Source organism: Lynx rufus, unplaced genomic scaffold (genome assembly GCF_022079265.1).
Source record: "Lynx rufus isolate CCGP_SWC_20201006 ecotype Redwood Valley unplaced genomic scaffold, mLynRuf1.p SCAF_1, whole genome shotgun sequence".
Lineage (NCBI taxonomy): Eukaryota > Metazoa > Chordata > Mammalia > Carnivora > Felidae > Lynx > Lynx rufus.
Window position 1 is genome coordinate 144451465 of NW_025814823.1, and position 26037 is coordinate 144477501.

General features: G+C 37.5%; 1 protein-coding gene across 1 annotated transcript in view; it reads left to right on the forward strand.

Moving 5' to 3' along the window:
• The window catches only part of MSH3 (mutS homolog 3), a 188202-nt gene that overhangs the window by 31034 nt on the left and 131131 nt on the right, over positions 1-26037 (forward strand). The gene's annotated exons all lie outside the window — the stretch shown is intronic.

Here is a 26037-nt window from a genome sequence, read left to right on the forward strand (position 1 = left end):
GCCACGGCGACTGGAATCTGATGGAAGTCAGTAAGGCTTCTGAGCAGAAGAATGGCATGACAAAAGAGAAGAGGCAAGTCTACTACCTAAATGGGAGAATTGAACTTAGAACAGAACAGAACAAAACAAAGCAAAACAAAACAAAACAAAATCCGTTTCCCTGAGGGGCAACAAGAATAAGTATGGGGAGTCTGGAGAATGTCATAGCTGGGAGTAGGAGGAAGCAAAATAGAAAGAAATGGAAAGGAAGGGGATAAAAGAGCTGGGTATAGAGCCAGGGCAAAGCAGGGATATGTGGTCATCATTTATCTGTTGCAAATGATATGGCCAATGGTATGTGTTAATTTTTTACAATATTGACTGTTAAAATTTTCTGAAGCTGCATGATATTGACAAAGATAGTTGGTTATAAATTAACCCTAACCAGTTCAGATCACTTATGAAGTATCTATAGAAGAATGACCTTCAGTACTACAGTGATCTAAGCAATTTGGCTTAGGAAATCCATGCTTGAACATATCAGGATTTACTCAAAGGTAGATGTGTATGCTGCCGATTTGAAGAAAACATTCAAATCTTGATGTTGGGGAATAAGAATAACTCCTACTGTGGATACTTCCAGTGTTAGAAAGAGAAATACATTATTATGTTTTTGTGTCCACAGACAGCCTTACATCTTTAAAGATTTAGTCAAAACCATTATCTGACGTGATCGTTTATAACGGAGATTTGTACCATCTGAGTGTCTTTTATAGATATTTGAAATTACCATTGCTGTGTTTTAATTTTGTGTTTCTCTTTTATTAAATTGCATTAGAGATTAAGTACTACTTTGTCATACTTTGATTTTCAAATTTTTAATGGAAAATGTTTTGTAGTTTCAGTATTAAAATGAGATGATTACTTTGAGACCATGTGCATAAATTATCAGATCAATTGTTAGGTAAATTAGGTATCTGTGTTATGGCTAAAGTCCAACTTCTTGCTAATATCATTAGTTGAATTTAGCATTAGTTAAAAAGTATCAAATATTTTTGAAGGATGAGAGGAAAAAAAATAGACAGATATTACTGATTAACTTGGTTAAGAGGAAGTGCTCCACACGTATGAAATGTTAAGTGGGTAGTACTTGATGGTCTGAATTTAGTGATTGCACTCTTCTAATAAGTTTTGTCAAAGCTTAGTAAGTTTAGTGCCTTGGGCTTATATGAAGTCATTTCAGTATGATTCTTATTAGGAGTTGTTGGGAACCAAGTAAATGTGGCATGTATCAAACACTGGGTGGCAGGCAGATACGAGCCAAAAAGTCCCTAAATTTGGTGGGAAGATGAATCTGGGTAAGGTGAGGGCATTCAAGGGAGTGTGAACACAGGATGGGGTAAGGGAATTGTGAACAGTGAGTTGAATGGAGTGTTGGGTGTGTATGGGCAAAGAGTGGCCTGGGACAGAATCTAGCACTTAACTGCTTAGCAAACATTTGCTACATGCCAGTGTGTTTATGGACAGAGGGGAGGACTGTACCTGTTTCATGGAGGATGCTGGGCACTAGCGGGAAGAATTTGTGCTTTATTTTGATGTTTTATCTACTTTGGCCTACTGACTCCTTTTATTTAGTATTTTGTGTTAGAATTTTCTTCTTGTAAATTTGTCAAATTACTGGGGTAGTACATGTCTTTTGTAAAAGTAAAAATAATCTATTTTTTTAAAGTTTATTTATTTTTTTTAGTAATCTCTATACCCAACATTTGGGGCTCAAACTCATGACCTCAAGATCAAAGTTGGATACTCTACCAACCGAATCAGCCAGGTGCCCCCAAAATACCTGTTGTAAAGAAAACAATTCTTGCTAACCTTCCCGCCCAATTTGATTTAAAGTATTTGTGTTAGAATGTGAGTTTAATATTTATAAAACTTAGAATTTAGTGCTTTAGCTTTATATCTTTTTTTTTTTTTTGTAGCAGTAGTCAAAATAAAAGTTGAAATTAAAATCAGGCAAATGTATAAAACTAGTAAACTGAAGTGAACAGTATTTTGGTACAAAGGATGATGTTCTTGTCTGAAAATAAATTGTTCCTCCTAATTTGAGTGGGATGTGTCCCCCATTAAGGACCAGGTTCTTTGCAGTAGTTTATTTTTTCTATACTGTGATGTGCTTTGTAGACTCAGCTTTTTACCACAGTTTTTCTTTTTGAACCACAGTGTAACTTAAGTGATTTGCCCTCTACTTTCATTTGAAGACTGCCTCTTTTCTTTTCTGATTACACCTCAACAATGCAAGTGCTCTTTATTGCTAATGTGATGTTAAGCATAAACAGAAATGCAGGAACTGAAGCATGTGGCAAAATTCATTAAAAAAAATTTTTTTTAATGTTTATATTTGAGAGAGCGAGAGAGACAGACAAGACAGATAGAGTGTGAGGGGAGAGAGGGGCAGAGAGAGAGGGAGACACAGAATCTGAAGCGGACTCCAGGCTCTGAGCTGTCAGCACAGAGGCAGGCGCAGGGCAGGGCTTGAGCTCACAAACCGTGAGATCATGGCCCGAGCTGAAGTCAGATGCCTGATTGACTGATCTACCCAGGCGCCCCTTAAAAGGTGGTAATCTAGTTGATTTAGGACAGTTGATTTTGGTTGATTTTGGTTTTTTTCAAACCAAAGTTCATAAAGTCAGTGTGGTAGGTTGCACCTAACAGTGAAAAAAAATAAAATAGAATTTATCAAAGTGCTTCACATGTAGTAAAGGTTAAGTGTTTCATAAGAGGCTTTTTTTTCAGTTTTATTTGTCTATGCATTATTTCTGTCTATAGGTATGCCTTCTGATCCTCTTTGCAATTCCTATCATGTTTGTAATTCTCCAAGAAGGGAATTAAACTCCTCATATAATATATTAATTAAATGTTATCTTAAATGATCTCATATATACATTCTTATTACCTAAAACTGATCAGATACTACCGAGAAGTATAGTTTTAAATAGTACAAATGAGAGGCAGTTAACATTTAAGGACTGTATATTGAAAACTCTAAAGTTGATTTGCATACCATATATTGCCTACATAGAAAATGCAGAAGTGGCAGATTATTAGAAGTAATAAGGGTTCATCAAGATTGTTAAGTGAAATCAGTAAATGAAAATGAATAGTGTCTTAATACAGCAGCAACAAATAGTAAAATTCTTAAAAGAAGGTACTACTTGGAATAGCAACAAAAGCAGTTTTAGGACTGTATTCACCAAAAGAAAAACAAGACCTTAAAGAAAATTTCAAAACTTTATTGAACAAAGAAGTACTAAATAATGGAAGGAGGTGTATTAAAAATGTGTAATTAGTAAAGTAAACCTGTGATTTTACAAATATTTATGGTGTAGAATACAGATTCTTAAGTTGGTATTTGAGTTTAAAAAAATGTGGATTGATTTAACAGAAGCTTGGATTGTAGTGGTGATATGCTCAGATGTGGTAACATCTTAAAAAACTTTGTTTTAATGCTTTTATTTTTATTTTTGAGAGAGAGAGAGAGAGAGAGAGAGAGAGAGACAGAGCTTGAGCGGGGAAGGGGCAGAGAGTGAGGGAGACACAGTCTCAGCTGAGCTGTCTCCCTGGTGGTCTAGTGGTTAGGATTCGGTGCTCTCAGCTGAGCTGTCAGCACAGAGCCTGACGGGGGGCTCGAACTCAAGAACTGCGAGATCATGACCTGAGCCGAAGTCGGATGCTTTAACCCACTGAGCTACCCAGATGCCCCTAGATGTGGTAACTTTTTGAAGATGCAGGGGATAACTTAAGTTAGGGAATTGTGCTGGAGCACATAGTAAGGACAGTGTATGTCACGTTTTTCTGTTTCTTGTCATTTAGATTTTGTATGTGTGTTTGAGCTAAATCTAATATAAATGGGAACATTGCTTGCATGGAAAAAAATTTCAGACCAGAGGTTTAGGGAAGTACAGATGATGATGAATTTGAAGCTTAGGTCACTTAAACTCCATGAAGATGGGTTACTCTCCATTTTTCAAAATAGTTTGCCTTTCTAAGTAAGATACTTTATTCTGCCTTCAAGTTCATGTTAGTAATTTAGATAGCAGTAAATTCTAATCGATTATTTTGTTTTAAGTTTATTTTTGAGAGAGAGAGAAAGTACAAATTGGGGAGGAGCAGAGAGAGAGGGAGAGAGAGAATCCCAAGGAGAGGCTTGGGAATCCCCCATCAAGGGGCTTTAACTCAAGAACCATGAGATCATGACCTGAGCCAAAATCAAGAGCCAAATGCTTAACTGACTGAGCCAGCCAGGCACCCTGATTATTTTTTTCTTATCACTAAAACTATTCGTAATGATAGATATTTCCAGGATTTTCTCAAGTTATTGATACATCTTCTGAGTTATGCATTATAATACATTCATTTATTCTTAAAAACGTTTATTGGGTGCTTACTGGGTACCAAGTTCATTATTAGATAGTGAAGATGCAAAAATGAATAGGATCCCTATTTTCCCAATTCTTATGGTCTAGAGGATTGGTATTCATGGAAGTAAATAAACAATGATAACGAAAGCGCTGATTGTTAAGGTTCCAGAAAGTGACTGGTAGCATGAGGACATCAAGCTTTGCTAGAAGGAGTTAGGTGAGGCTTCCCAGAAGAAAGTCCAGCACTGAGACTAGAAAAATGATAGCCAGGCAGATGGAGGTGTAGGAGAGCATGGTTTTCTTAGGGAACAGAAGCTAGTTTGGTCTGCCAGGGCAGGCATGGCAGCGTGAGACAGGACAGATGTGGGGTTTGGAGAGAAAGGTTGTGTAAAGTGAAAGTGAAAAAGAACCAAGAGAGAAAGCAATGTAATGGAGGGGTTGGACAAAAAGTTTCCTGTGAAAAAGATGGAGAAGGAATGACTGGTGGCAAAAACTATATCATAATGATCCTTTGTGTCCCCAGTACCTATTATATATGGCTTGCATATACTAGGTACTTAATAAATGATCAATGAATGAATAAACAAGTGACTTTTGGAATAGGGAAGAAATGGGTATTTCCTATTTGTTTTTATTAAGAAAAATGATTTAGGTTTTATAAAATGGAGGGATTGTTCTAGTAGTTGGATATTCATACATGCAATATATAGGATGATAAAGGTATATTTAAATGGTATAGATGTGGCCAACTCATTTACTTCTTTTGGGAAGACCATATTAATTCCTTATCATTTGGAAATTAAATAAAAACTTAACAAAAAAAATTCCATATCATTTTTGCCTATGGTTTCTAGTCTTTAAAAAAAAATAGTGTCACTTTAAATTAATTTATTTAAGCTTCTTGACATTTCCATGGATATTCCCTTACAGTAAATACTAATGGAATCTACATGGCTAAGTTTTCCTGTACAGGGAATTATATAATTATTTTAAAGATTGATATTGATGGGGAAAACAAGGTCCCAACCTCATTTCTGGTACTTGAAACCTTTCCTGTGTGGTACTTAAAGGAAATTCCCCCCCCTCCCCCCCACCCCGTGTTTGTTTGTTTGTTTTTTATCTTCCTCATTTCCTTAATTCTAGAGTAAGAGATAAATATAAAGTTGACTCCATTGTTACTGCATTTCATTGTTTATTTTATGGTAATTTCACTTTACTATTTAGAAAATTCAGAATAAAAAAAGTTGCTCATGATAGTGGATTAAATAGCAGAAAAAATCTCATACACAGGAAGGAAATATCTTTAAGAAAACATTTAAAGAAAAAGTCTTCTTAATAATAAAAATCTGTTTTATATTGTTTTTTTTTTAAAAATATTAATTCCTTTCCTGCTGGAAATGCCATTGTATTTTCAGTAGTTCTTTTTTTTTTCTTTTTAATAACCAAATACAGAAGAAACATTCATAAGATTTTTTCCTTGTGGTCTTAACAAGAAAACAATTGTTTTTGTATTTAAGATTTATATTGTGTTATTTTTATTGAGGTATAATTGACATAAAACATATTAGATTCAGATGTACAACGTAATGGTTTGATATTTATATTGTGAAATGATCAAAATAAGTTAACATCTAGTTAACATCCATCACCATGCATAGTTACAAATTTTTTTCTTATGATGGAGACTTTTAAGATCTACTCTCTTGGGGGGCGCCTGGGTGGCTTGGTCGGTTAAGCGTCCGACTTTGGCTCAGGTCATGATCTCACGGTCCGTGAGTTCGAGCCCCGCGTCGGGCTCTGTGCTGACAGCTCAGAGCCTGGAGCCTGTTTCAGATTCTGTGTCTCCCTCTCTCTCTGCTCCTCCCCTGTTCATGCTCTGTTTCTCTCTGTCTCAAAAATAAATAAACATTAAAAAAAAAAAATCTACTTTCTTGGAAACTTTCAATATACAAGACAGTATTATTAACTGTAGTCACCATGCTGTACATTACATCCCCAAGTAATACTTTTTAATATATGTAGTCAGCACTTTTAATGGGTATGCTTAATATATATCAAACGGGCATGTTCTTATATATGAAAATGCAGATTTTATGCTGCATTTATAATATTGTATATTATATATACAATATAAATGTATGTATATTATATATTTATTTTTGCGAGAGAGGGAGGGAGGGAGAGAGAGAGAGAGAGAATGAGTGGAGGAGGGGCAGAGAGAGAGGGAGACAAAGAACCTGAAGCAGGTTCTGGGCTCTGAGCTGTCAGCACAGAGGCCAATGCAGGGCTCAAACTCATGAACTGCAAGATCATGACCTGAGAGCTGAAGTCGGATGCTTAACTGACTTGAGCCACCTGGGCGCCCCAAAATCCAGATTTTAAAACATGGTAAATAAATACATGATAGTTACTGTACAACAGTGTTTGCTATAGGGTTTATCTAAATTCTAAGCCCTTGTGTATTTTCATTGAGTATAACTCCTCAGGGGTGTCTTTACCTGGAAAGTATAAATGGAGTGTACATGTAATAGGTTTACTGAGAGCAGCTGAATAGGAAGAAACAGCATTTGAAGAGTCTGGAGGAATGACTTAACTGATTAATACAGAGAACCCCCAAGATAGGGCAAGACTGCTTAAACAGAAGGTTCGAAAAGCATTGTGTGAGGTATACACAATTGTTTTACTACTTTTGCTTGATTTTTGTAAATACACCTATTCATTTGGGGTTGAAGATTTAATTGCATAAAGTCCCCCAATTAAAGCATTTTATTCTGAAGTTACAAGGTCACTGAGGTAGTAAGTGGCAAAGTCCCCTAGGACTAGACCCCCAGTCCTAATTGATGCTGGTAAGTCCACTTTTTACTGTCATTAAGATATAACCTAGTGGCAATCTAGAATACAAATATCTCCATAATTGAACTCTTAATATAGGTAGCCATCTGTCTATAAGATCTCTTCAGTTACTTCTTTCTTCCCTTTCCCTCTTCATAGTTCAGGAAGAGATTCCTTTTCCTTTCTTCCCTTGTAGCAAAACTTCCTTTCACTATCTATGTTAAATAAAAAACTTGAGGCTAGGGGCGCCTGGGTGGCGCAGTCGGTTAAGCGTCCGACTTCAGCCAGGTCACGATCTCGCGCTCCGTGAGTTCGAGCCCCGCGTCGGGCTCTGGGCTGATGGCTCGGAGCCTGGAGCCTGTTTCCGATTCTGTGTCTCCCTCTCTCTCTGCCCCTCCCCCGTTCATGCTCTGTCTCTCTCTGTCCCAAAAATAAATAAACGTTGAAAAAAAATTAAAAAAAAAAAAAAAACTTGAGGCTAGCTTGATTTGAGAGCTTCTCTGGGCTTGCTTATGGTCTAAGTCTTGTCTAAGCCTATGTGTAAGTGGACTTAGACTTTTCATTTAGTCTTTGCAATGACTCCTACCTGTCAAATCTTCCCACTGAAGAGAGATTTCTAATTTCCTTTATTTTTCTTGATTACTCTGAGATTATTCTCTTATTTCTTGTTTTCAGGCCAGAAATTTCTTCTCTCTCCCATCTTTTTTGGTGGGTTATTTTTAACTGCTAGCCTGAGTTTTGATTTCTAGAGCAATAAAAGTCTGTGCAGTCCTGCTGTGTTTTTTTCCCCTCTACCATTTTGCTTTCCACTCTGTTCCTTCCTTACTCTCTTATCCCTGTTTTTGTCTTCTGTTTGGTGTTTGATTTAATAAACAATTTGACTTAATATACATAATACTGAGGTTGATGATGTTTCTCCAGGTTTACTTGGGAGCTCCCGCACACCCCAACAATTTAGAAAACTCTGACAAGTTCTTGGGTCTCTTTCCTTCAGTGTCATCTTGAACTCTTTCTTTTTGTACTTTCAGCTGTGACACACTCTTCTTGGCCAGGCTGAGCTGGGCTCTGCCTCTCATAGGAGTGCTTGTGAATCCTAAACACACAATGTGGTTATACTAGGTTGTCCCCAACCCTAATAGGAAGGCTGGGAGAGAGGGGAATGCATGAGTGGATCTGCATTCCTTCCCTGACGGCCTTGTTGGATCATGACCATCCACAGGTTTAGTCCTTACCTGGTAGGACCATTGAGATCAGGGGAGTGTCTTTAGGGTGCTTTGTGTCTAGTCAGGAAGGCCTGCACCTGAGCCATCATGGCAGTGCTTTTTTAACTGTGGTCCCAAGTCATTAATGACTCATGAAAACAATTTTATGGATGGCAATTACCATTTTAAAAAATGCATTAGAATAGTATAGAGTTGAAGATAGATAAGTGCGTTGTATGTAATAATCTAAGTATTGTTTAATGAAGCTTTTTCCATTTGCTGTATATCCTAATCCTGTCTAACCCAAGAAAAAGTTACTTCAAAGAACGACACATTGACTTCTGGTCATTCCTGTTAATGATGTATATACAATTAACACATTAACTGAATGTTTCCCTTTTAATTCAGCTTTGCAAACATTTATATACAATTGTCATGAATCTCATTGAGATTAGATTACTACCTTTGGGGTGCCTGGGTGGCTCAGTCGGTTAAGTGTCTGACTCTTGGTTTTGGCTCAGGTCAGGATCTCACGGTTTGTGAGTTCAGGCCCTTTCTCGGGCTCCGTGCTGACAGTGGAAAGCCTGCTTGGGATTCTCTCTTTGCCTCTCCCCTGCTTGGTCTTTCTGTCTCTCTCTCAAAAATAAATAAACCTAAAAAAATTTTTGAAAAAAAAAAGGAAATTATTACTTTTGCTCAGTGAGGGCTACTAGTCTATTTGGAGAGCCAGCACATATAGTCATTGCTCTGGGTACAAAGCAGATTAATACAGTGTGATAGGAAAGCAAACTGAATACTAAGAGTACACGAGAAGGAGAGAATGGAGCAGTATTCCTTAGTAGAAATATGATGTGATCCACAAAGGCAAGTCACATGTTATTTTGTTTATTTTTAAATGTTTTATTTATTTTTCAGAGAGAGAGGCACACACAGTGCCACGGGCAGAGAGAGAGGGAGACACAGAATCCGAAGCAGGCTCTGACGTGGGGCTTGACCTCACAAGCTGTGAGATCATGACCTGGGCCGAAGTCAGAGGCTTAACTGACTGAGCCACCCAGGCGCCCCCTTGTTTATTTTTTCTTAAAGTATAGTTGACACACAATGTTACATTAGTTTCAGGTGTACCACACAGTGAGTGATTCCCCAAGTCTGTACATTATGCCTGTGCTCACCACAAGTGTAGTACCTACTATCTGTCACTGTGCAACACTGACTGTTCTTATGATACCATTGAACACATAAGCAATTTTAAATTTTCTGGTAGCCAGGGGTGGTGCCTGAGTGGCTTAGTCGGGTAAGTGTCTGACTCTTTGGTTTTGACTCTGGTCATGATCTCACGGTTTGTGAGATGGAGCCCTGTGTTGGGCCCTGTGCTGATAGCCTGGAGCCTGTTTGGGATTCTCTCTCCCTCTCTCTTTGCCCCTCCCTTACTTGTGTTCTCTCTCTCTCTCTCTCTCTCTCTCTCTCTCTCAGTAAATAAACTAAATTTTCTGGTATCCACAATGAAAAATAAAGGGAAACAAGTGAATTTAATTTTGAGGGTACGTTTAATTTAACATATCCCAAACAATCATTTCAACATGTTCTTCTTTTGCATTCTTTTTTATACACTAATTCTTTACATTCCTTTTTACACACTCAGTTTTTAAAATCCAGTATGTGTTTTACACTTAAAGCACATCTCGGTTCTGACTAGCCACTAGCCACATTTCAAGGGCTCAGTAGCCAGCCACATGTGATGAGTAGCTACTATGTCAGGCAATGCAGTTTTACAGAATGTAGGGAAACTTTATGTAAGAGAGGGCCTGGAATGATAGGTAGCACTTAACTAGACAGGTGCTGGGAAAAGCATTCCACGGTGAGAGAAAAGTTTAAACAGAGATGAAATAAGAATTTGTTAAAAAAAAAAAAAGTTAATGAAGCTCTTAGTATATACCAGACATATTCTTTTACTAACTCATATAAACAACAGTTCTTTGAAGTAGTAACTATGTAATTTATAAACTGTACATTTTTATAAATGAGGAAACAGGCTTAAGTAGTCGAGTAGCTCTGCACACAGGTGTGCGTGTGTCTTTCTGTCTGTAGAAGGCAGAAGGATGGCCCTCCAGAGATATTCACGTCCCAGTTCCTGGAACCTGTGAATATGTCAGATTACATGGTAAGGGGGAATTAAGGTTGCTGCTCAGATGACTTTAAGATGGGGAGATTGCCCTGAATTATCCAGATGGGCCCAGTTAATCACAGGAGTCCTTGAAATGTGGAAGAGGGAAGTAGAGGAGGTCAGAGTGATATAATGTACTTAATTTGACCCACAATGCGGGCTTTGAGGCAGAGAAGACAGCATGAACCAGAGAATGTAGCCTGCCTCTAGAAACTGGAATAAACAAGGTAGGAATCCTCCGGACCTACACCAATGGGTTAACAAGGCATAAAGAAACACAAAGTCATAAAATGCTCACACCTGAGTTTGGGTAACCAGATTGGCACTCCAAGAATAGGGAGGCACAAAGGTGCCAAGAATAGGGAGGTGCAAAGGCACCCCAAAATAGGGAGGGGGTGCTGAACCCCCCCAAATAGAGGCAAAGGCCTGAAATAGAATTGGCACAAAGGTGCCCAATACATAGGAATAGCAAGACTAGATATTCAGGATGAAAGCACCCCAAGTTTATTTAGCACTATAGCAGAAAGCTGCTTTCATAGGAGAATAGGGCCAGGTCAGGTAAATTGGTGAATTGGACTTTGGACTGCTGAGCTGTAGGCAAAGCAGCTAGGAGCAGAGATGGTTAACAAAAGAAAAGGTGTCTCGTTAGCCCTGAGGTTATTCCCCCTATCTGTCTCATCCCCCTAGGCTGGCAAAGATAAACAGGCACAGCACCTCCTGTCTGCTGTTAACAACCACGTACCCATCTGCCCACTGCCTGGATTTTGTTTTCTATTGACCCGAACCTCAAACACTGTGTATCTTCAAAATCCCTTCCCCCCTCACACCCACAAGTTAATGTTCCTAGTTTCTTTGTCTCTTTGTACACGCACATCACGTTTGCAAGCCTTCTGATGTGAATAAATACAGGGCAAGGACTCTTATGCGGGCTCTTCTTGTCCCCCCCCCCCCCCACACACATTAGCCATCTCTCGTTTTAATCCTGCATCCGCTCTTTTGCTAGACAAAAAGAGAACTTTAGACAGAGTCTATGGCAACAAGGAACCCCGTTCTCACCTGGAGCATCCAGAAAGGAACATAGCCCTGCCCAGTGAGACCAGTGTCAGACTTCTGACCTAAGTAACGATGATAATAAATGACTGTTGTTTTAAGTTTGTAGTAATTTGTTACAGTGGCAATAGAAGAGTAATACACTCAATATCTGTGGGTTCTGGCTAATGATGTAAAATGTTTTTCTTAACCTTTTGTTCATCAGTAGCTATTTACTGGAATTAAGTCAGACCACTGTCTCTCTTTCTTGGATGCTGAGTATATTCTACCTCATTTTTCCCAGTAGCTGGAAAACGACAGGTGTTTAATACTGTTTAAGTAGACATAACTTTTCTTGCAAATAGGAATATAAATACTAGCTGTGGTTCTGACTGCAATATTGGGAGTTTGGAAGTACTTGATAAAGTGGTGACTGCCATTTTCAAGTCTGAACAGTTTCTAATTGCTAAGTCAGGGTATCATTTATGTATGAATTACCTTATAGGTAAGTATACTTTACAGTTTTTTATGTAACTCTTAACTGTCAACCCCCAGATGTCACAAAGTTTATCTGTGGGTGATTAAATTGAGTAAGACAAGAGATTGCCCACCCATACATAATGAAATCCTCTTTCTTCTACCTTCCAGAGAACAGTGAGAACAGCTTGGCCTGTGGGTTGATTGTCATATTCTGTTTCCTTCCCACCTACTTTTTGCTACAGAGAGACAGAGCTTAGACTCTCCTCACATTCTGTGAAGAAAGGGCTTCCTTAGGTTAGTTCCATGGCCCTGTGTACATAGAAGGAGAGAAGCTTCTGTCTTGCTTCCTGCTTGCATATTTCCTTCCACTTTATCTTTCCTTCTATGCTAACAGTGCAAAGATTTTACTTCAGAGATATGTATTTTATCCACTCCTATCGTTATCCCATATGCTAAAATACTACCTTTGTCAAAGTGCTGATCTATGACAATGCTGTGCAAACACGTAAATATACGGTGATTTTTTTTAAAGTACAATTCTGGAGTTAAATGCTGGCTAAATGTAGCAGACAGCAGTGGAATTCCTTAGTCCCCTGGGGCTGTGGCGATGTGAAGTGTTTGTGGGTGTCTCTATTCTAACTTCAGAAGTGGAAAATTTTCCTGCTTGCCTGTGCTCCGGGTGCTTATTGTGTGCAGCCTCATCTTCTGGAATTCTCTTTGTGGCTTGGAGAATCTGTATGCTTTTTCCTGCTTTTATTCTCAGAGGCTCTAAGCCATGCTGATTGCTCCTGAGGGACTACAGGTGCTTTTTTACCTTCTAAGCAATCCTTCCATGTAAAAACTGAGAATTAGACGCGCAACAGTTAAGGAGACGGTGATTTTGTTTTATGGAGAGATTTTTCTCTTGCAGACTTCTAGGCATTTTCAGATTCTAATTTGATTTGGTGCATTTAAATAACAAGTCATGCAAGAAGGTTAAATTAATCCACTTTCGAAGAGTTTGATTTGCAAACCCATTACTTGTGTAAGGTAACCTATACCTGAGGCCAGAAGAATGGCACCCTTTCTCCCACCTCGTCTCTTATCCTTGTCCCTGGGCCCTAGCTGCACCAGACTATTGGCATGTTCAGAACATGTCACGTACAGTGAGAAATGGCAAGAACAGTGGTCTGAGTACAGCGTCTAGGGCCAGACACCCTGCGTTTGAATCCTAGCTTCCTCACTTTCTGGCTGTGGATCTTAACATTTTTTGTGGCTCTGTTTTCCTTACTCGAAAGCAGCTATGTAATAATACAACTATCTCATGAAATTGTAGTGAGGATTAAGTTAGTTAATACTCGTAAGGGCTAAAACAGTGCCTAGAACATAGTGAGCACTGAGTAAATATTAGCTCTTATTTTTCTTTCATCATTTATTTTCTATCATTCTTAAGCTATTCTTAGGTTGCACATTGTGTTTTTCCCACATCTATCTTTTAAAATACTCTATATCCTAACAGTCTTATTGCTTTTATGAAGCTGTCCTACACTTTTTAGGTATGAGTCCAACCTTGGCTATAATTGGAATTGCATGTGGATATTAAATCCTGATGCCTGCATTTTTGGTCTGTGCCACAGCTGGCTTGTAGAAGCTTTGTGAATGGATTGTTATGTTTCCAGGAGTTTTCTGTCATGTTGTTAATGCAGGGGTAGCTTAAAGTCAGCCATAGCGGGTATGTTTACACACTTGAAATTGGCAGATACCACCATAGCATTCCTCTCAATCTGGTTGGTATTCTAGTGATTTGTTTGTAAGCCTCTCTAAATACATGTTCAGCCTTTTGCAGAATATATTAATTTGCTAGGGCTACTGTAACAAAGTATCACAGATTGGGTGGCTTAAAGACCAGAAATGTATCGTCTCCCAGTTCCGGAGGCCAGGAGTCCCAAGATCAAGGTATCAACAGGGTCGATTCCTTCTAAGGGCAGTGATGGAAGGATCCTCCAGGCTTCTTTCTGTGGCTCACAGAGAGTTATCTCCTTCCTCTGTTTCTTTATATTGTCTTCCCTTCTGTGTGGGTCTTTACGTGCATATTCCCCTTTGTCATAAGGGCGCCTGTCATACCGGCCTAGAGCCCACCCTAAGAACCTCACTTTAACTTGATTACCTTTGTAAGGACCCTGTCTCCAGATAAAGTCATATTCTGAGATACTGGGGGTTAGGACTTCCACATAATGGTTTTAGGGGGACACAGTTCAACCTATAACACAGGCAGCGACATTCCTTTTTCTTTTTCTCTGTTTGTTCCTGTAGTATTTACACAGTGAAGATGTGTTGACTTGAATGAAAAAGGAAACACCAGTTAACTGGTGTGTTGTGTATAATTCTTTTAATTCATTGTACTGTGAATTTCAGATAGTCAATTTGTTGAATTTTTTTGAAGCATGTCTTTCTGGGCGTAATATAAGAGTCAGTATTTATAGAGAAAAGCATTAGTTTAGGAAGATTTGTTATTTTAGGTTGTCTGAGGCAGGTGTGAGCTTGTTAGTCAACTCAAAAGGCATATGATCGGAGTGAAATAGTCTTGATTTTGTGTCTTGCTGAGAAAATGCTTTTAATCATGCATGAAAAAAATGAGATGAATTTGCAGTGATCTGAGAATGTTTTAATGCTGATAGTCATCTTTAGGATTACATAAGATGATAGTTCTCAATAAAGTAGGTTTTATTTTCTTCTTTTCTCAAAGGCAAATATAATGTCACGTAACAATTTTGTGATACTTGTGATTGAAAAAATATCTTTGGAAGCACAGGAAGCATAAATTATTTTTTAAAAAATTTACCTTGTGTTGAATGATTATATGTATATAAAACAGTGGATAACATTTAAACTGTGATCATCTGAAATTTGGAGCATACTTTTTGAAGTTAAATATTTTTCTTCAAAATCATACACTTCTCCACACCACTGCTTTTTGCTGAATAAATATTGGAATTAGAACCTTATTCCAAAAATGTACTTGAAATACACATGTGCACAGGAATTTGTGTAATTGTTCAGTTTTTGTTTAATAGAAAAATTCCAGTTATAAATTATATCTCACAAATATCAAAGGCTTTATTTTTAATCTGCTTTAATCAAGTATAATTTACATGCAATAAAATTTCCACATTTTAAATGTATGAATCAAATCAATCTTGACAAATGGGTACATCAGTATAAACAACCCCCCAATTAGGATGTAGAACATTTCCATCTCACCAGAAGGTTCCCTGTGCCTCTTTGCAGCCATTTTCTCCCTGCCTCTGCCTCCTACTCTAAGCAAATACTGGTCTTATTAGACTGTTTTAGAATTTCACATCAATATAATCATATACTTTTATGTCCAGCTTCTTTTAGCATAATGCCTATGAAATTCACCCATGTTTCTGTGTATCAGTAAGTTTTTTTAAATTGTTCGGTAATACTGCATTGTAGGAATGTACCAAAATGTGTTCATCCATTCACTTGCTGAACATTTGGCTTTTGCCTTTTTTCAGTAAAGCTGCTAAGAACATTTGTATACTAGTTTCTTTTTTTAATGTTTATTTATTTTTGAGAGAGAGAGAGCGAGACAGAGTACAAGTTGGGGAGGGACAGAGAGAGAGGGAGACAAAGAATCTGAAGCAGGCTCCAGGCTCTGAGCTGTCAGCACAGAGCCTGATGCGTGGCCTGAACCCACAAACTGTGAGATCATGACCTGAGCCAAACTCGGACGCTTAACCAACTGAGCCACCCGGGAACCCCCATATACTAGTTTTTTTTAATGGACATATGTTTTTATTTGGGGTAAATACCTAGGGGTAGTGGAAGTGGAATTGCTGGGTTGGGTAAATATGTACTTAACTGTGTAAGAAACAACCAAACTATTTTTCAAAGTAGTTGCCCCGTTAAATACTCCCACCAGTAGGGTATGAGAGTCGTAGTTGCCCTACGTCTGCATTGTCAGCTCTTGGTATTGCTAGTCTTATAATTTTAGCCCTTACAGTGAGTGTGAAGTGGTGACTCATTTTGGTTTAACTTCCTTTTTGGGGGGTTGGCCAGTGATATTTTCATGTACTTACTGGCTATTTTGGGTTATATTGGGTTACTTGTCTGATTGAGCTATAAGAATTAGAATTCTTTCTACCTTCTGAATAAAAATGCTTTGTGAGGTATATGTATTGTGACCATTTCCTCCCAGCCTCTGGCTTGCCTTTTAATTTTCTTGATGACCTTGGAATACCAGAAGGATTTTTTTATTTGTTTGTTTTGTTATTTTTTAGAGAGAGAGAGAGACAGAGAGAGAGAGAGAGAGTGTAAATGCAAGCTGGGGTCAGGGAGAGGAAGAGAGAATCTTAAGCAGATTGCACACCCCTTGTGGAGCCAGGTACAGGACAGAAGGTTTTGTTTTTGATGGTTTTATCTATTTCTTCTTTTATGGTTAGTGCTTTTTGTGATCTAAGAAATCTTTGCCTACTTGAAGGTCATGAAGATTTTTCTCTTATGTTTTCTTTTTTTTTTCTTTTTTTTTAATTTTTTTTTTAATGTTTATTTACTTTTGAGAGAGAAAGAGAGAAAGCGTGAGCAGGGGAGGGGTAGAGAGAGAGGGAGACACAGAATCCGAAGCAGGCTCCAGACTCCGAGCCGTCAGCACAGAGCCCGACGCGGGGCTCGAACTCATGAACGGTGAGATCGTGACCTGAGCTGAAGTCGGACGCTTAACCGACTGCGCCACCCAGGCGCCCCTCTTATGTTTTCTTCTAGAAGTTTTATAGTTTTAACTTTTGGCTCTCTTACATATTTTGATTAAATTTTTTGGCCATAGTAGGAGTATAGGGATTGAAGTTCCTTTTTCTCCATGTAATTACTAGTTGTTTTCACTTTGGTAGTTGAAAAGACGCTTCTAGCCACATTGAATTATGGTTAGGCTTTACTTTGAGCTTAACTTTGAAAAGTAACCTGGATTTTTATGTTCTTCTAGTAGATAATTTTAGACACTGAGTTTCTAGGATGTCATTTTTAAAAGTTTGGTCTCAAATGTTATTTATGTATTAGAAACATAGAGTGAATGGGACAGGAGCTCTAGACGCCCACTGTGCCGATTTGTCCCTACTAGACCCAATTAGAGATGAGTATAAAATCGATGACTGCGTGTGTGTGTGTATGTGTGTGTGTGTGTGTGTGTGTGTGTGTGTGTGTGTGTGTGAAAAATTAAGATAAAGCGTTGGTGGATCATCCAGGAAAACACAGAAATAAAGACTACACAATAAGTGCAGTCTTAAGTAGTAAATTTTAGAGCTTAGCTGCTTTTGTTTTTAATTTTCCTTGTGTTTAACTTTAAAAAAATGATGTTAGTATAGGTTAGCCTTTCTATATCTTTTTGTTCTCTCGTGTTTTTTTTAAGGCTGCTATTTAAGTGACTACTGAGTAACTTTTGTTTCTACTTGTGAAATGAAAATGATTTGTGTCTGTTTAAGGAGTTTTCAAGTATCAGAAATAGGTGAGATGGTATGGAAGGGGTGCAGTGATTTCTGAAATCACCCATTAGCTTTTCCTCCCTTCACCCTTGTTCCGTTGGGGTGAAAAAGGTGCTATTGGACACCTATTTGGTAGCTACTGGAAATATTCCTTATTGCTGACATGTCTTTTTCCTTTTCCTGTCTCTTCCAGTTACACCTATTCTAAAGCTCTCTCTCTTTTTCCCCTTTTCTTTTGAGTATGTGACTACTTTCTTTTATTCTTAAGTAGTGGTAATAATAGTAATAATAATAGCAATAGCTAACAATATGTTTTAGACACTATTCTAAGTGCTTTCCATTTACTGACAGATTTAATCTTCACAAATACCCTGTGAAAGAGCTACTGTTCTTTTAACACTGATTTTATAGATGAGGCAACTGAGCAGAGAGATGTTGAGTCTAGGGTTGTATAACTGGTAAATGGCAGAACTGGCATTTGGTCCAGACTTCCTGGCTCTGAAGCACATGCTTTCAACCACAATGTTACATGACCTTTCAGGAAAAACACACAAGGAAGTAACCATTCCCTTCCTTCACCTCTGTTTCTGGACTTAAAAAGGAGTAATGTTTTATAGCATAGTTGACCTATTATTTTGGTTAATATTTCATGAAATTTTCATTCCGTTATAATGCATATTACAGTTTGTATTTCTGCCTCTGGCAATAAAGTTTCTAACAAAAAGCATGTGTGCTTAAAACAAGGTAGCTTTATTTCTAAAGCTATTACTTTACAAACCACAGTCCCACGTGTCTAGTAGAAAGCACACGCCTTCCTAGCATGTGGTTCTTCTTCTGGGAAAGCGTCTTAGAGAAGGTGAGTCTTGGCCCAACTTTTAAATAAGAATGTGCACAGAGGTCTGGGGTATGGTCTGTGGAGATTGTAATGGGCAGACAGTTAAGAAAGGATGGAGGTTTTAAAATGTTGTTGAAGAGAATTCATTGTAAGAGATTTCCAGGGTCAGGGAAGAAAAGCTGGAAGGTCATGACCCTGGGCAGAAATGAATGGCTTCTTGAGGCCCTTGGGCTTTTTCTGCCTCCATTTCCTCCCCTTCACGTTTTCCCTTTCCCTTCGGTTTCCCAAGTTCGAGTATTGTAATCCTCTTATTTTCCTCACTTCATTGCAGAGAAGTAGTTTCATGTCAGGTTTGCCAAGACAGATTGGAGATTTTTTTAATGTATGTATTTTTAAAAATCATTTTATTTTTTTTATTTTTTTAAAGTTCATTTATTCATTTTGAGAGAGAGATCACACCCAAGTAGGGGAAGGGGAGCGAGAGAGAGAGAGAGAGAGAGAGAGAGAGAGAGAGAGAGAGAGAGAATCCTAAACATCTCAGTGCTGAGTGGCTTTCCATCTCATGACCATGAGATTGTGATCATGACCTGACCCGAAATCAAGAGTTGCATGCTCAACTGACTGAGCCACCCAGGCACCCCAGATTGGAGATTTTTTTGATGCATCTTTACCTTAACAACAACAACAAAATAAGTAGCAATCACTATAGAAGAAGAAAAAGTAAAACCAAAAGTTTAGAGAAAGCTAGAGAAAGTTTTAGAAAGACATGAATTTTCTTTTTTTTTTTTTTTTTTAATTTTTTTTTCAACGTTTTTATTTATTTTTTTGGGGACAGAGAGAGACAGAGCATGAATGGGGGAGGGGCAGAGAGAGAGGGAGACACAGAATCGGAAACAGGCTCCAGGCTCTGAGCCATCAGCCCAGAGCCTGACGCGGGGCTCGAACTCCCGGACCGCGAGATCGTGACCTGGCTGAAGTCGGACGCTTAACCGACTGCACCACCCAGGCGCCCCGACATGAATTTTCTTAGTACAGACTTCTTACATTAATGTAAAACTTACCTCTTCTTCTTTCGAAGATCACAGCAGCCCTGCATGCTGGCCTTGAATAGTTCCTGGGGTTTGGCCCTCTGTCCTGAGGCCTCATGGAGCTTGCATAGTGAGTGAGGAACTTCTCAGTCCTCCCTTCTATTCCCCATCAGGCCTGTCCTTTGTGGGTGGGCCTCGTGTGTTTACTTCCACTCTCTAATCCAGCAGAGGATCTAAATCTGCTTTTAGTTTTTCGTCCCCGATGGCACCTTGGCTAAGATTCTATCTCCTCCGCTTGGTGAGGAAGGCTGGGAGGAGGGTCCTTCTAGTCTCCAGAATCTCCAGGTACTCTGCCTGCCTGTTGGTTTGATCTAAAGCAGACTTAACCAGCTAAAATCAAACTTTAGGTCTTCCTTGCCTCAGTTCACTGTTGGCCATGTGGACTTGGGTAGAACTTGCCAGCTTTCTTAGAAGCTGTGTTATAGTGTCTACTTCCTTCTCTGAGTAGCAAAAGATTCCGTTTCTCAGTTTGAAATCTCTTATTTTGTAGTGAGTTCTTACCAAAAATTTTTAAAGTTGAATGTGAACATATCAGCACGTATAAGTGAAAAGCTTGAAAGTAGGCTAGAATCAGGCCTGGCTGCATTTAGGAGCTCTTCTCCTTTGTCTCACCTCCTTGTGTTCACCTTCCTCTCATGTTCCACAAGGTGGCAGGATGGCTCCAGCGACTCTGTCCCTGGACTCAGACTCCAGGGTTCAAGTCCAGGGAAGCGGATGAACATCTCCTGGGAGTTTCTGTATAAATTCTGTAATCCATTCTTTTCTTTTCTTTCGCTTTTCTAATCAACAGTTTTATTTTTTGAAGAGGTAGTATATTCTAGTGGCTCAAAAATCTAAAAGAATTTGAAAGATAATGGGGTGAAAAGTCTTTCTTTCATCTCCTTTTTGTCAGTATGGAGCACCTGTCTTTGTCTTATTTAGTGCTTTTTGTCCTGAATTCTGTCTTGCCTGATAATAAAGTCTTGTCCCATGTTTTCTTTTTAATTTCCATTTGACTAGTCTACTCATCTAGGCAAGTTTTTTCCGGTGATCCCTTTATTTTTAACCTTTCTGAATTACTTTCTTGTAAGTTTTACTCCTGATTATAGCAGAATTTTTTTTCCCCTTTGTAATCCAATCTGAGATCACTTCTATTTTAATAAGTGAGTTCATCCTATTTACATTTGTTGTTTTGGCAGATATATTTGATATTAGGTTTTTATTCTATTTTTGTATATTTTAAAGACTTTCACCATGTGGCCTATTGTCCTTGTTTTTGTGGGATGATTCTGATATTTGTTAGGGCTAGTGGTTGTCTTTATAATTTTAATTTCACATAATGCCCTTAGCCTTCCTATAGTTCCCTACTATAAATGGTGATAAGACTAATGAATTTCATACTAATTCTCATACAGAGACATCGTAACTCTGTTACATGGTCTGTTTTATTCATTCTGGATCTGTGTTACATGCTATCCTCAGAGGAGAGAATTAATCATTCAGCCAGGATGCTTGGAACTCCATCAGTATTTTTATTATCAGTAAGAATACTGTCAGTAGAGGCTTTGTGAGTTTTCCTATAGCAGATTGTCAGCCTTTAACAAGGCTCTTTTTGTCTATAAAAATTATAGTTTCTAAAGTTAGCATAGATCATAAAATTGGTAAGCTGACATTTGTTTGGTCACAGTTGAACATTAGATCAAGATCTTTGTAGGTGGTCTATTATTCAGCACCAGAGAGTCATCAGTTTTATGTTCAAGTTGACATTAAAAGATATTATTGGGTCTGAAGTTACTTTTTTTTTTTTTTTTTTTAGTGTGGGTTCCACACTCATTGAGAGTTTGATCACCATTTAATTTTTCAAAAACAATACATTTGGCAACAGAGAGGCATGTTGCATATGAAAAGGATTTTTTTTTAATTAGAAATCTTAATTTAAAACAGTCCAGCTTGGCATACCCCATGTAATGACTGAGACTGCTATTTTGACCATAGTCCTCCGATGCAGCATAGAAGGGGAGTCACCACCCTGAGCCCAGAGAGGAGCACAGCCTCTATTTAGCTTCCTTTCCATTCAGGAGGCTTATGCCCTGGCCACAAACAGTTTCTGTAAAGGATGGGAAAGGGAGAGTGTCTTTATAATTTTTTAGACTCAGGTCAGTTACATGACCATAGTTTATTTCTTTAAAATTTTTTTAGTGGAAAGATACTTCCTACCCACCTGTAAAAGAGCAGCTGAAACCTAGACTGTTGTTGGAAAAGATTTACACTTCCTCTTTGTGTTCTAGTCTTGCAGTGGCTGCCAGTGTGGCTCATGTAGATGACTGTTTCCAGTCTGCAGATTGCCTGTGAATCATCATGAAAACTCTGTTGAAAATGAAAATACCCCTTCTCCCCTAACTTCCTGCTGAATTCAGATCCAGTACGTTTGGAGTATGGGATCTGTGCCTTTAATGTGTGTTGCAGGTGATTTTCATGCAGGTATTCCCCAGACTGTAGTTTGAGGACATCCAGATCAACAGTTCTGTGCTTAATGTAGAAGTTTTACTAAAATCTAGTTTGACAAAATTCTGGTTGGATATTACTCATTATGTACACAGTGTTTAAAGTAGACATTTGTTTCAAAGATAGTGATTTAAATTTACCATAACTTTCTTCAATTAAGAAATCTGACAAAACAGATTTTATAACTCCAACCAGTTTGTGGAAAAATGTTTGCATGAAGATGTTCAATATACAGATTGCAGAATGATGAATTTAACACTCTTGTAATGCTTCCATGAAAGCCTCAAGGATAACTAACAAGTCCATTTTTATCAAATTTAATGGGTTTCTAAATCCTTATCTGCTTATCAAACAAAACGTTAATTAGAACAGTAATTGAGTAACCAGCTGCCTCTTGCGTTCATTCTAGGAATTTGTACAAAATCACTGTGGAGCTCATGTAAGGTCATTCACTGTTTTTTGAGTTCCTAAATAATACCTTTACTACAGGCTTCTAAAAATCCAGGTATTAAGGGAGTCTACAGGAAGATAAAAATTGATAAGAGATTTGTTAAAGTTAGTCTGATACTCTCTATCCAGTGGATTAAGGTGAAAAAAAATCCTTCTTCAGCACCACAGATGGGAGAAAATCCTCCCTCTTAGATTTCTTCCTGGATCAGCTTATGCTTGCCTAGTCTTGTAGTAGAACAGAAAAAGCTTTTGGAGCTAGGTATGCTGGCACAGATTTTCTGGGGGGAAAAAAACCCAGTAAGAAATCAGGTTTATAACTTTACTTAAGTAGCACAGAACATCATGACAAGGATTATTCAGCATTAGAAAATATGAATAATATATTAAGAAATTAAGTGAGATAAGCCATGTGATTATTTTAACACATGTAGAAAGAGCATTAGGTTAAGACTCAATAATCCTTTATGATGAAACATTTTTTCCCAAAACTGGGAAACTTACCAAATCTTAAGCCAATAAGTCATTTATTCAAAAACTTGTAGCAAGTATTGTACTTAAGAGTGAAACTTTAGAAGGATTCCTATTATTGTCAGCAAGAAGACAAAGGATGCGTGTTAGCATTACCTTTGTTCAACACAGCCTGAAGGTCTTAGCCAGTAGTGTAATGCGATAGGAAAAAGAAAAGAAGATTAGAAATTATAAGGGAGAGACTAAAAAAAAAAGTTTTTTTTTTCCAGGTGATATTGATGCATACATAGACAATACAAGAAAATAAATTGGAGTATTCAGTAGTTACTATGTACAAAAATTGATAGGTTTTGTATACCATCATAGCTCTCTACTAAATATGTTTCCCTTCACAGTAGTATTAATTTGTAATATACCTAGGAGCACAACCAAAGAATATAAAACATGGAGAAAATTACATAACATTATTGTTATGTATAAAAGAGATAGAGAAATTGTACTGTCTTTAACAGTGGGAAATCTCGATTTGTTAAGATACTTCTAAATTAATTCATTGTGTATCCATTCAAAATCCTAATAAGGTTTTTGTGAAACTTGGCAAGATGAACCTGAAATTTATAAAGAAAATCAGAGGCCTATGAGTAGTCAAAGCAATCTTGAAAAGCAAGGTCTAGGGGCTGTGCCACACATACTGATACCACGCCATGGAAATAAAGGTACTGTGGTCCTGATACAGAGATATATAAAAAGAATGGTGGAACAGGATAGAGAAGCCAGTAACAGGGTCACACGTATATAGAAATATGATATTTATTGGATGCAACATTATGAAGTGGTAGAAAAAGACAGAATGTTTTATAAACAGTGCTTTGAACATTAATGAATGATCATATGGAAAATCAAACTGTGTTTCTAACTTTATACCATCCCCCCAAATAAATTCAGGTGAACTTAATTTGAAAAGCAAACCTTAAAAATTCACTAGAAAATATAAGAAATAATGGAATACTTAGAAGTAGTTAAAAATTAAGAGAGATTTATCTGGCTTCATGTATAAATTTTATAATGCTGAATGTAAAAGCAATTTATAGAAGGATAGGTGAAATAAAGTACCACTTAAGTAAAATTTACCACATGAAATAAAACAACATATTGTATAAAGATGCTAAGGTATATTGCAAAGTCTAAAAACCTATGTGGTACTAATATACACCAAATTAAAGATAGTGTTTACTTTTTTCAGATGGTAGTGAGATGAATGTGACTGAGGAGGAGTGTGTGCTGTTTGTTTGCTTATTTATTTAACGTAGTGTTTTCTTACTTTTTTTAAAGTCAAAATGGGTGTTTTATTTATTTATTTATTTATTTATTTATTTATTTATTTATTGGACTCATGGAATATTTATTTTATACTTTGGGCTAAAATCTTAGAGTACATTATTTATTAAGCTGCTCAAATATTTCAGCTTTGGCCATTGGTAGTTCTTTGAATTGACTCCTGGTGCCCCTTTGACATACCCATCAATGTGAATTTACATTTTTTTATTACTTAAATTTTTATTTTTATTTTATTATTTTTATTATTTTTTATTTTTTGTTTTTTTTCTGTTTTATTTCCTATTTTATTTATTTTTTAATATTTAATTTATTATCAAATTGGTCTTCATACAACACCATCCCAACAGGTGCCTTCCTCAATGCCTGTCACCCATTTTCCCCTCTTCCCCACCCCCCATCAACCCTCAGTTCTCAGTATTTAAGAGTCTCCTATGGTTTGCCTCCTTCCCTCTCTGTAACTTTCTTTTTCCCCCTTCCTCCCCTGCCCCTCCTCCCTGGTCTTCTGTTGAGTTTTCCAGGATCCACATATGAGTGAAAACATAATGGTATCTGTCTCTCTCTGCCTGACTTATTTCACTTAGCATAACACTCTCCAGTTCCATCCACATTGCTGCAAAGGGCCATATTTCATTCTTTCTCATTGCCAAGTAGTATTCCATTGTATATATAAACCACATCTTCTTTACCCACTCATCAGTTGATGGACATTTAGGCTCTTTCCATCATTTGGCTATTATTGAAAGTGCTGCTATAAACATTGGGGTACAAATGCCCCTATGCATTAGCACTCCTGTGTCTCTTGGGTAAGTTTTTAGCAGTGCTATTGCTGGATCATAGGATAGATCTACTTTTAATTTTTTGAGGAACCTCCACACTGTTTTCCAGAGCGGCTGCACCATTTTAGATAAAATGTTCTAAAGCAACATGTGACAAATGTTAACATCGAGTGAATATCCAATAATAAAAGAAATCGGTGAATAAGTTATGACTTTTACATACTATGAAGTATTTTTCAGGCATTACAAACAATTAGCTGTTGCTAGGTCACTTTATGTGGAGAAATTTCCAAGAGTTACTGCTTATGAAATAATACACAGAGCTAGTGTGAAGTCATCCCATTTTTATAAAACAAGGACACGTTTGAGTATGAATGTATATGATATATGCTTGTGTTTGAGCATATGAACATGAAATAAAATTAAGTTTCACTCTAGGCTGTTAACATTGGTTGGTAGTGAGGTGACAAGGGAAGGAGGGGAGGAGGGGGGGAATGGGGAGCTCTGTGCCACAGAAGAGAAAGAAAATGTACTAGTCAGCATGGATGATACGGTTTTATGTACTCACATAATCTTAGACACGCATGTGTGCACAGAATTTTACAGAGACTATAGAAGCACTTTAAATGAAGACAGGGTTGACCTAGGGAGAATTTACTGTGTTTGAATGGTGAGTGTGGTAGAAACAGACTTAGCAAAAAGCCAACCAGACAAAGATGCCATTTCAGAGAAAGAATTACTTGATGATGTATTTAATTGGTAGAGTATTTAAACAAATGGTACAATTAAATTAAAATGATGCTTTTCCATTTTTCTCCCTTTTGTATTTATTAAAGTAATTGACCTCAAATTCAATGGGTTCTTGATAATCCCAGTGTACTACTTGATATAAAATACCAGTGGTAAAAGTGGTAATTATATTTTATGAAATGAGACCTTTTAACAGGGAAACTTTAGATCTTTCTCTTTTTTTCAACTTAGGAAGGAATAAAGAATGAATTTCTTTTTTTGGTCAGG